Raw genomic sequence first — 12,988 nt, 5'->3', positions numbered from 1 at the left:
CGCCACCACGCCCAGCTGCAAAAAAAAAATCTATATATCTCTGAATAAACCTGACCAAAGACATTAAAGACCTCTACAATGAAATTTTAAATGTTTAAAGAAAGAGATTAAGGAAGATATCAGAAGATGGAGGGACCTTCCATGCTTATGGATTGGAAGAGCTAATATTGTGAAAGTGATCATCCTATCAAAAGGCATTTATAGATTCAATGCAATGGCAATCAAAATCCCCATGACATTTTTACAGAATTACAAGAAACCATCCTAAGATTCATATGGAAGCACGAAAGACCTTGGATAGCCAAAGCAACCCTGAGCACTAAGAGCAATGCTGGGGGGACTACTATACCAGATTTTAAACTGTATTACAGAGCTATAGTCATAAAAACAACATGGTTTTGGCACAAAAATAGACCCATAGATCAATGGAACAAAATTGAAGACCCAAATATGAGTACATGAAATTTCAGCCACCTGATATTTGACAAAGGGGCCAAGAACATTCCCTGAAGGAAAGACGGCATGTTCAGCAAATAGTGCTCACAAACTGGGTCTCCACCTGTAGAAAAATGAAACTAAACCCCTATCTTTCAACTCGCACAAAAGTCAACTCCAAATGGATCAAATACCTCAATGTGAAGCCTGAAACTCTGAAACTGTTGGCAATTATCTACAAGATATAGGTGTAGGAAAGAATTTTCTAAACCAGACATCAACTGCCAGGGAAACAAGGTCAAGAATCAACAAATGGGATCTCAATAAACTAAAAATCTTCTGTCCATCAAAAGAAGCAATTAAGGAAGTGAAGAAAAATCCCACAGAATAGGAGAGTATCTTCACCAGCAACACATATGAAAGACATTTAACATCCAGACCATATAACAAACTCAAAAACAAAGAATCAAGGAGGAAGTAACACAATTAAAAGAGGGGCCAAGAAGCATCTTAAAAGGTGTTCACCATCACTAGTAATTAGGAAATGCAAACTAAAACCACCTTAAGATTTCACCAGTAAGACTGGCTAAGATCGTGGGAATAAATGATAACATATGTTGGATAGGTTGTGGGGAAAGGGGAACACTCATCCACTGCTGGTGGGACTGCAAATTTGTACAACCCCTATAGAAAGTAGTGTTGAAAACTTTTAAAAAACTACAAATGAACCTACCATTTGACACAGTTATACCACTCCTTGGCATATACCCAAAGAATCCATCCTATTGCATAGACATTTTTACATCCATGTTTGTTGCTGCTCTTTTCACAATAGCTAAGAGATGAAAGCAACCTAAGCATCCCTCAACTGATGAGTGGATAATGAAAATGTGGTTCATTTATACCCTGGAGTTTTACTCATCCATAAAGAAAGATGAAATCATGAAATTTGCAGGTAAATGAATGGAACTAGAAATTGTTATACTAAGTGAAGTAACACAGACTCAGGAAAACAAAATACAAAAAAGAAAAAAACAACGATAAATATTTTACCTCATATGTGGATCCTAACACCAAATCCTGGTAAGTGAGTATGTATCCAGACATTAGGAACCAGGATAATGAAAAGGAACCATGGAGGTAAAGGAAAAGAAATAATCTGAAAGAGAAAACAGTAGGAAACAGGCATTAATAAGGGATATCTGGATAAAAATGGGGTTATTTTAAGGGGGGGTGGGGAGGGAAGGTTATACAAGGAAATTAGGTAATAAAGGGAAAGAAGGAGCTCAAGAGAGGTAGAACCATAGGAGAAGGGTGTTATTAAGGGAGAAATGGCAAAAATGGGGGTACTTTAAATGGGGAAACCATGATAGAAGGGTTAGACAATCCAAAAGATAAATAGTACCTAGCCGGTTTTAAAAAATCAGGCGGAACCATATTAATCAAACACTACTGACAAATTATACAAACAACTAGCTCAAGGAATATAATATATATCTAGGCAAGCTGTACCTACATGGCACACAGTAATTAAAAGTACCAGACTGGTGGAACTAAGCTTCTTGGATATTAAACAGCCATAGTTGAGGCCTATCCTAATTTAGTCAGAGGGACATAAAGGACAGGTTTTGCTCCTTGCCCTCCTAGGTCAACTAAGTTCCAGGGGACTATGAGCATCTCTCAAAATTTCCTAGAACTGTGATGAGTCACCTGTCTTCTTGATCAAGGGGGACACAGAGTCCCCACCAAATGAACTTGAACCAGTGTCCAGTCTACAAAGAGGAGGGTCAACACAGAAAAAAATATTTCCTCTATGCTTCCAAGTGAAGCCACCCATGATCAAGTAGGACCTTTGACTTATCTTCACATAGATGGAACTGGTAAAAGAAAGGAGCCCAGCCCATGTGACCCCTGAGGAACAGATCCTCAAATGGCCTTAAGAGTAAAAATAAATTGGTTTATCTGGGCCAACTGTATGGTCTTAAACACCAAAAAGGAAAGTATAACCAAAGATTAAAGAGGCCAATATAATTTTTTAAGAGTCCATGTGTATAGCTAAAGGCTACTTAGAAGAAACAATGCCCGACAGGAGATATCTTCCTTTGAGTTGTTAGACAGGGTGGCCCGACAGACTCCCAGACAGTAACCTAGCATAGAACTGGGAAAATGAACAGCAGATCCCAATCTTAGCTAAAGGAATATTGGCACATGATTGCAAGTAGATGAGGAAGAGCTGATCTTCCCAAAACGAGGAACTCTAGGTAGGCTGACTAGATTCAGAGGATGGACAAGCACTGGAAATGGCTGGAGGTGTTCACAACACAGTGGACATTAACAAAGATGAGAGAGTATATGGCCTCCAGTTGGGGGTGGGGAGGTTATGGGAGTGTGCCATTTGGGAAGTGGGTATATAGATGAATAAGATTGTTTGGGATGTTCTGTATGAAATACACACCAAAAAAAAAAAAAAAGAGTTATAGTTGAGGACGAAGCATAAAAATTTTCTTCATGTTAATTAGAGGTGAAAAACATTACCATTGAAATCTGATGACTTTATATCCATACTCAGGTGCCAAAAATCTAAGTGTAACCAACTATGACTAGTAATATTCAGATACATTGAGATTAGAGACACGTGTGAAAACATCTAAGTGTTAGTAGCACTGAAAGTGAGTTTTTCTGTATGAAGGAGTATATTTTAAAATGAAATGGAAATCTTTTTTAAAGTTTAAAACCTCATTCAATTTTATGTTTTATAGGGTTTATACCGAGTTCAATATTGTATAACTGTATTACTTCATCTGTGAACCTAAAAATTTACAGCCACTTTTGAAAGAGATGCGTCTCTGCTCTGGAAATTGTTATTGAATATTTTAATACTGTAATGAAATGCTTCTTCTAATCATGTGGTATTAAATAATTGTTTAAAAAGTAAGCGACATGTTTGCTCAATGGATTGTTTTATTTTTTTTTAATTTATGAGGTCATGGGAAAAATATAGACAAAAAGGATGAGAAGAAAAACCAGTAAAAGTAGCATTAAATATGACAAAAGGAACCCTAAAGGCTACAAATTCAAGTGGATGTGTACTCATCTGACACAGAACCCTCCTGGACCTTCTTCTTCCTGGTTTATGACTCAGGTTCCCACACATTCCATAGAGTACACATGAACCTGTTTTCTGTTTCTGAGCTAACTCTTGCTTGAAGTATAGAATGTCTGAAATGTTCATGCTCATTTTACATTTTTAAGAACCTTAATGAGATGTGTTATAATCACGTAGCATTTGCTGATTTTTCTGGGCATGTTCTCAGGCCCCTGATCTCTGGTCCTAATAGTGAGTCTTTCTCTGCGACTTCTGCCTTTGTTTCTGGGACAAACCTGGCTTCCAAGAGAACAGAGGAAGAATTGTTGTCACATTCTTTAATTCTTCTGTTACTAGCTCCATTATTTTAAATATCTGTAAGATATTTTTCCTTAGTTTATCCTTTTACAGCTATAAATCATTATTTCATCACCATGCATATCATCCTAAATATATTATTTTTCCTTCTTGGTTTGGCTATTTAAATTGGTAAAGCAATAAGTTTCATTTTTTATATCTATTGTTTTGAGTATTGTATTTCAAGGAATTTTATGTGAGATGAATTATTCTCCATGGAGCTCTGTGGATCCAGGAAGACACATGATGCCACTGTGTAAGATACAAAGTATGCATGGGGTCTTATTTTAATACAGTTCTAAAGAAGTCAGATAACCAGTGACTCAATTAATTTAAAAAACAAGTAGGATTATTCAAGTGTGGGACAATAGAGCCCACAAGATCTATAACCATATGTTGAAACTGCTCTGTGTTACTATTACTGTTTCACCTGGAAACCAAGGTTCATGCAGAGGGCAGAGGCTGGAGCATGTCAAAATTCCTATACAGCACCATTTGAGGATTAGAAAGAGAACAAGGTGAAACATAATTACTCTAGATCAGGCTAGATGGGCAGGAGGCACATTAAGGATTTGATGATAGCTGACTTCTTCAACTGTTTGAAGATTCCCTGACTCTCTTTCCAGGTAACAGAGGGTGCTGTCAGGATATGGCTCGGAAATTAGGATTACAAATGTTTCCTTTTCCTCTTCTGTGGTTTCACTGCTTTCCAATGTGAAACAGCAAGTCAGTGTGGGAGCAGAGGCAGATCCTCACTCTCTGGATATAAGTCTGAGTCTCTACTCCAAATGTTCCACAAAAATTGTTCTGGCATGTCCTATTTCTCATCACAATTTTAATTTTGATGATCTTGATTGAGACAGAATTCATAAAACATGAAAGTTATTGTGTACTTGTTTCTTTAGCATATTAACAAAGTTCTACAGCAATCACCATGGACTCCAAAGTTTTTCCAAAACCCAAACCCAAACCAGTCACCCATTCCCTCTCTCTCTTCTGCTCCTGGCAACTATAGATTACTATCTGTCCCTAGGGATCCTGGAACATTCAACTAAATGGAGTGAAACAACCTGTCCTCTTTTGTACCTGTTTTCCTTCATTTACTATAATGTTTTTAAGGTTCATTAGCTCAAGATCCTTAAAAGTTTCTCAGGAAATTCTAACTTTCAACTAAGATTGTGGCCATTTCAAGAAGATCCTGCCATCCCCCTAAATTCAGGAAAATATAGAATCACTGTAGATCTAAGGATTTAAGTTTACTTTGGATTTTGAAGCAATCTTGATATCCAAGGACAGAACTAACATCTCCCTCCAGCCCTCCCTCCCTCTCCCTCTCTCTCCCTTCCTCTCTCTGCCCTCTCTCTCCCTCCCTCTCTCTCTCCCTTTTTTTCTTTCTTTCACTCCCTCACTCTCCTCTCTCTCAATTATAAGAACAATGCTATTTTCTATTACTGTCCCACATTCTTGCTGGAGAATACTGATAGTTAAAAGAAATAATAGGTCAGACCTTTACAATCCAGACGGACCTGGCTCAGTTTCCTAGTGATCACAAAAGTAGTCTTTTATTCAGTGTATTCCCACTTGCTGACACTTGGCTGAATCTTTGATTACTTGGGCATAAAGAGAGTACATTTGCATCCCCCATGAACTCTTTGGGCCTTTCTACATAATATGAAGGTTAGAGATAAATGAAACATGTACTTGAAATTTGATTTCCTCCCTGCCCCATTGCATTGGTTTGGGATATGGTGCATCTAATCACAAATTGATCTTATTAGGGCTAATGACCTGATAATTAACAAGAGAAATGCATCGTGGTCAAATTGTCTGTTTTAATTATTCCAAGGAGCTGCACCATCAGCAGGCAGCAAGCCATCTCCTGGAGGAGGGTTGGCTTGCACATGATATTATCTGAATTATAACTCTCCTGGAAGCAAGCACAGGAAACAATATAAAAAGCATAGATGTGCTTCACAACTTGCAGAACAGGCCCTGTGAATTAGAGCTGAAACTTTGCAATGGGCTGAGTGAGTCACAAATCACAGTGAAATGTTAGTTCTGAGGTACAAGAGATGAACAAGCTTGACAGGAGTCTACTCTGCTGCAAATTTTGGAAACCATAGTTCAGTTCAGAAAATCAGTAAAGCTCTAGAAGAGAAAATGTTTTCTGATGATTCAGGTAAATATCATTGATGTCCAGTTGCCAGGGCTATTAAGATATAAACAAACAAAAAGAAACAGATCTGGCCTTATATGGTCATTGTTTGAAAAGCAGAATAGTCTAAAATTATATATGCTAAACATTCTACATTCTTTAAAATGTACAAATGTATATTTATCCCTCAGTCACTGGTGGCATGTCAACATGGCCCCTTTTTAAAAGTAAGTCTGCCAAATACAGCAATGTTTTTGCATAATAAATCCATGATGCATTCTTTATTTTTAAAGTTTTGATATCATTAAAGTAGAAAAGAATTTTAGATACTTTGGAATCTATGAGAGTTCAGATGTACAGATTTTTAAATGTCAACTATTTTTAAATGCATGCCAACCTCTACTTCAACAATTTTGAAAGTGAGAAAAGCTGAGATTCTTGCTAAATTATCCATTTTAAAATCTCAAGTTATTATGTATTATGCATGAAGTTAATGTGAATAATTACAAAACAATACACAAGGTATGAATTGGAGAGAAACAGCTGACTTAAGTGTTATGGGTGAGGTGATGTACAGTTATAACTAAAGATCTCCCTGCATTTAGAGAACTTGGGGTATCAATCACTATGATTTTGAAAGAGACACAAGGTAGTAAATAGCATCACAGGTGAGTTAAATAGAAAGTTGTTTGAAAGTTCCTGCTGTAACCAGCAGTAATAATAGAGTGAGGTCTTTGCCTACAGGTTTTGGGAACCAACGATTGCCCATATTTTTCAAGAAAATAGTGTATAAAATCTAATTTCTTCTAGACAGTCTTAAGAGCAGAAATCTGGCAAATTTCTCAAACTTATTAGCTTAGTAGATAATCTTCATCATTATAGATGTAATTTTGCAAGAAAGTTTAACAATTTTCATCTACTATTCTAGGAAGAGATGGAGATCTTGATTAGGTGTGCTATGAGACATATGCTAAATTGTCTGGAATGTACTCTGGCTTCTGGTGCTTATATATACATTCAGAAACTAGGAAAGTCACTTGGTTTAGTTCCTGGTGCTGGGATAAGAATGATGTCAGTTCTGATTGCTACAGAAGTATCATCCAGTCCAGGTGCTAACAACATAATCCCTCCTAGTACATTAGAATAGGCAAGGGGTGATTTTCTTATTTAATGTGTTTGTAAAACAAAATAATCCCACCAAGTAAAATAGACAGTTTGACCATGAGAAATAGTAATGTGTTATGTCATGACCAAGAAATAGTTATGTATTATGCCATGAACTGAGCATTCAAGAGTGCCATTTGTAACTGAATCATTGCCCTGAGTAGTCTCATTTCTACATCCGCAGTGAGTCTGAAGTGTGGTCCTGCTTCCCTTCCACATTTTTTTCCTGAGATTCTGTACAGAATCTCATCTTCTTCCCGTTTTTATATCTTTACAGTTCTTTCTTTACAAAATTCCAAGGTAAACATTTAAAATGCACCTTGATTATAATTTTCTCTGTATCACTGACATTCCGTTACTCCTGGAACTAAATTCAGCATGATGGATCCATGGTCATCCTAACTCGTTTTGCCCAATTTGGCACACAGTACCTGACATGTCTACTCTCTAAACTGAGCAATGCTAAGTCTTCAACCTCACCATACTTTCCTGCTGTCCACTCCCACATGGAATTTTCCATACTTGAAGTGATTTTTATTTTTTCTAGTCTGGTTCATGAATTCAGGCTCCTGTGCTGGCTCAAAGTTCCTCACACACTAAGATCTGTCTTAGGTTAGCACTCTTTTGTAAACCAGCACTTGCTCACTTTACTTTCTTTTCACCTCACTTTTCTGTACTGGACATGCCCCAGGAATTGAGTCCATCTCTGCCTTCCTCATTCACATTTTCATGTCCTGCTTCAGGTGAAAATGCCAATCTCTTAATACAATTAGCTGACTTGATTTGTTGTTTTTGATATTTAAACAATAATTTCGCAGCTTGGTGGTTGATTCTTGGTAATAGTAGAATTAAAAAGTATAAAAAATTGCGATTGTAAAAGCTGTGCTTTTAAGACGATTAAATAAATATTTGTAAGACTTTTAAAAGTCTGTTTTCTGATTTTCAGAATTAATATAATAGTAATAGATTTGATATGTATTACACCATTGCTCCTAAATCTTATGATTAATACAGTTACAGCTATAATTCTAGGTCTTAATCAGACACTAAATTTCAAATAACAGTTTTGTTGCTAACTGGGTGTTTTCATATATCCATTTTCTGGGATTTTCATGTCAAGAAATGGATATATTGTCTTGAAGTAAAAAACTTGCAGATATAAACTGGAGTATTGCTGTTATCCTTATAGGCCACAGGATCAGTCATTTGTCAGATTTAGGTCACTACACTCCTGCAGTCACTGCCAGCGGCGGCTGCTCCTCAGTTCTCATGGGCACCACTCCTTCGTTCTCATGGGTGTTGAGGCTGCTCCTCCACTCGCCCTGGGCCAAGGCCAATCTTCTATCTTCCCTGGGCTGAAGTTGCTTTCCTGCTCACCTGGTGCTGAGGCCACTCTTCTGTTTGCCCGGCGCTGAGGCTGCTCTTCTGCTTGCCCTCGGCTGAGGCCGCTCTTCTGCTCACCCAGTGCTGCCTTCTGTTGTCGCTGCATCTGCCTGGTCCTGGACCCCAGGGCTGGTGAGGAAACTGTGTCAGCATAGTCGCATTCAGACACAGGAGACCAGGTTATGTGACAGAGGTCTGGTTTATTGCAGGAAGGCACAAGCTTATATAGGGGTAGTGGTCCAATCACAGCACAGCAAGTAGGATAACTTATTAGCATAACAGGTTTAGCGACCTATCACAGTACAGCAAGTAGGATACCTTATTAGCATAACAGACTTAGTGTCCTATTAGCATAACAGACTTAACATCCTATCAGAGAACAGCAGGTAGGATGCCTCATTAGCATAATGGGTTTCAGAAACCCATTATGCTAATGGAAACCACGTGACCCTGACTGTTGCAATATCTAAATGTTGCAATTTGGAATTCCAAGGGTGGTGATTAGGGAGTGGTGAGCTCTAGGCATCAGTCTCATGATCTGCCAATGGAAGCAAATGTCACAAGGCATTCCTTGTGGCTCCAGCAGTTGGGCCATTGCCTCAGGCCTGCTGTATGGCTGTCAATAAGACTTTCACCCTAGGCTCAAGCCTGTCTCCCACACACTCCCTTTAGACTAATCCACATGCTGGAACTACCACATTATGGAAGATCATAATTTCTTGCACTATGAACCAATGCTAGGGTTTTAGTTTTCTAAAGGGTGTCAGCAGTATCGTGAGGGCATTATAACCTACATGAGACAGCTTCCACTTATAGCCACATCTGAGAGGTTTCTGATATGACAACTGAGGAACCTGCCAAGCAGGTGGAGTTCTGAAGCCATCAGCTAGTTACTTTTCAAAGTGAGCCTAGCATATGCTGTAAGGCAAGAAAAACAAGAGCTTCAACAAAGGGTTAAAGAGTTAAAAGGGAATAATTTCTAAAAATAAGTATGTCAGTCAAAGAAGAAAGACCATTTCTGCAGTTTGTTTCACTCTATCTGCTCCCTTCACCTTTGATCTTCTGTAATCAATTCCAGAGAAGACAGGTGTACCAAGCATGATCTTGGAAGAAAACTTTTGAATATTCACAGATGTTTACTATCATATATCATACACACATACACACACACACACACACACACACACACACACACACACATATCTGGGAAAAACCTCCTAAAAGCAATGTAAAATTTAGAAGAGTTATTGCCAATATTTATAGCACTCTTAATCAATGATCTTAAAACAAAAGGCAGAAGTTGACACCAAACACATCACATTAATAGCATATGGAGAGATTCTCTTACACTATTTTTATATGCTTCAGAACCATTTGTATTTTTAGTTGTTTGAGGATTTCACACACGCATATAATACATTTTTATCAAATCAAGCCCCTTTCATTCACCTCTGATTCCTCCTCATTCTCCCCACTTTTCATTGCCAGATTGATGTACTCCATTCTAGACCCAGATTCCTCTTAGTGTTACTTGTATGTACATGGATGTAGGAAATCTCTTACACTGTTTTTTAAAATATGTTTTTATGGAATTTTTGTATATTTCATCCAGAATATCTCAAACAATCTTAATCATCTTTATACCCTCATCTTCACTGGCTCCCCCTCCCCCCAATATCAGGGAGGTGATGCATGTCCATATGGAAACAGACTCCTACCAGCTCTGGGGACCCTGCTCATATGATTCTATGACAATGGTGTCAGCATACACAAGTCCCATGTAAACTCAGGCAGGCAAAATCCCAGCGAAGACTAGGGAAATGAACAGCATGCCCCAAACTTACACTATTTGTTTTTTTGTTTTTTTTTTTTTTCTTTTTGAAGCAAGGTCTCCCTGCAGCCCCAGCTGTCCTGGAACTCACTATGTAGACCAGGCTGGCCTTGAGCTCACAGATATCTGCCTGCCTCTGCCTCCTAAGGGCTGGGACTACAGGCATGCTCCACCACGCCTGGCTCATTGTATACTATTTTTAAAATAAAAATGTTTTTGATTTACTTTTTAAGTGTATGAATGTTTTGCCTGTATTTGTGTAAGTGTACCATACGTGTGCAATACCCATGGAGGCCAGAAGGATTTGGATCTCCTAGAACTGGAGGTACAAATGGTTATTAGTCCTCATTTGGGTGCTAGGAACTGAGCTTAGGGCCTCTGAAGAGGAGCAAGTGCTCTTAATTGCTGAATCACCTCTCAAATCCCTTTTGAACTTTTCAAATATCATCAGGATCACATGTAGATTGATGTTACTACCAAGGATGTGGACTAAAATGTTTCTTTTTCTTTATATAGAAGTTGTTCACACCCATAGCACAGGAGAGAAACAAAAACTTCCTATTAACAAACATGCATCTCAAAAAATAATTTGTATAATTTTAATTTTTCTTTCTTCTAAAATTTCTTTAAATGTTTTCAAATTTTTAAAGTTTATTACTTATTTATTATTTATTATCTATGCATCCAAAGTTCCTCTTTGCAGATTTGTAGAATGAAGGATGTGATGACAAATATCTAGTTTGTGCTATTCATGGGATGAATAGAAGATTCAACTATGGGTATTCATTTTAAAAATAAGTCCAGTTTATAGATTTAATAAGTAAAAGATTAAAAATTGAAAAACTATATTATAGCCTTGTTATACTGAGTTAGCATTTACCCAGTTCTGCTCCTTAAAACAATTCAACAACTTCAGTGATTTCTAAATTTATTAAAATTTTGCATTTTTTTCTTCTCTCAAAGTTTATAAGTGTATCAATAGAAATGTAATTCAAGGTGTTATCAGAGGTAACTTAAGGTTGGTCGACTTATTTTTGGACAAATAACTCACGCTCAATGAAGAACTTCTATCTACTACCCTCTAAGATTACAGTCACTGTGCAAGCTATCACAACCACTGCAGTGACTGTGCTGACTCTGAAGCTGCCCCATGCTTCCTGACAATCACTTGTAACACAGGTTTCTCTGATCTGTAATTTCATTGCAGGATCAAGATAGGAGTAGACAGGTTACCTCAGACCAAGTGGCTTAACTCACTGATCTATTGTAAGGGCTTGAAACCTTTAGGAGAGATTTGCCTGTGAAGTTATATTTTGTCAATATCCATCATCTGAACCACCAGGGGATTGGTACTGAGGCTTCGTTTTCTATGGTTTTACCAGAGCCACAAAGTAAAAGAAACAATGTCTAAAACATTATACACATTAAAGGCTAGTATTACTAACATGGACCATTTGGCATTTTGACATTACTTAAAAGAGAGGCCTGGAAGTTAAAACTACCTTCCGAATCAGGTGCATTTCTGCACACTTTTAAGCCCATCACTCGGAAGGCAAGGGCAGATGGATCTCTGTGAGCTCCAAGCCAGGCTGGTCTATATAATGAGTTTCAGGCCACCTGGGGCTACAGAGATTCTAACTAAAACCAAACAAACAAACAAAATCAACAACAAAAACATAACCAAACTACAATCTTGCCCAACTTTTATTACTCCTTAACTCAGCATCATTCCTTGGATTTCTGAGATGTGATAATGTGGGAGCATTGGTAACTATGATAGCATACCTCTACCATACTTATATATATAAAAGTTAGGTGTTCTACCCAGAAATAGTCTGGGCTTCCCAGAACAGTAGCTTGATTTGAAATCATAGATGGGTATCTGCAGAGAAAAGTAATAGCACTTTGTATTTTGCCCTAAATCGGATTTTCCTGGATTACAGAAGGAAATTAAAATTTTTTTTATGTAAATAGGAGAAGAAACCATTTTAATGGTTTGAAAGTCATTTTCCTCCTTTAGAGATCTCAGTTTATGGATCCATTAAAATATTACTGATAAAAGAACATCTCAAATTTCCATTAGCTAATGTATTTTAACTTTCATTTGAAACATGAATTGATTTAGGATGAGAGAATAGTGTTTTGGGATAAAAAGCTAGAAGAGTCCAGACAACTGTTGGAGTCACTTACAGAAGTACTTTGCTCAGAGTATGAAAGCATGTTTATCTTCAGAGCCTTTCAGAGTCAAACAGCTTTGTTTCAAAGTGTAAGGCAGGGTGCAAAGTTCTGGCTCAGCAGCCTGGCAGGAGAAATTGACTTTTGATTTCTCAGTGATACTGATGACACTTGTTAGCCTGGTAGGTGGAGTCCTCATTTAGTTTCAAAGTGTCATTGTAAAATGGTTCCCTGCCACTAAGAGCAGTGTCTATAGGAGATATTCAATATCATTTCCATCTGCATTCAGAATTCAGAAGTTGCTGGTACACAACTAAATTAAGTTTCCACAGGAGTCCTTCAGGGAGGTGCATTACCAAGCTCTACTATCAGAAGAAACTTCTTGATGCTTTTAAGATATGTA

The sequence above is a fragment of the Nannospalax galili genome, unplaced genomic scaffold (assembly GCF_000622305.1).
Source record: "Nannospalax galili isolate Female #2095 unplaced genomic scaffold, S.galili_v1.0 scaffold520, whole genome shotgun sequence".
NCBI lineage: Eukaryota > Metazoa > Chordata > Mammalia > Rodentia > Spalacidae > Nannospalax > Nannospalax galili.
This window is presented reverse-complemented; position numbering follows the sequence as displayed.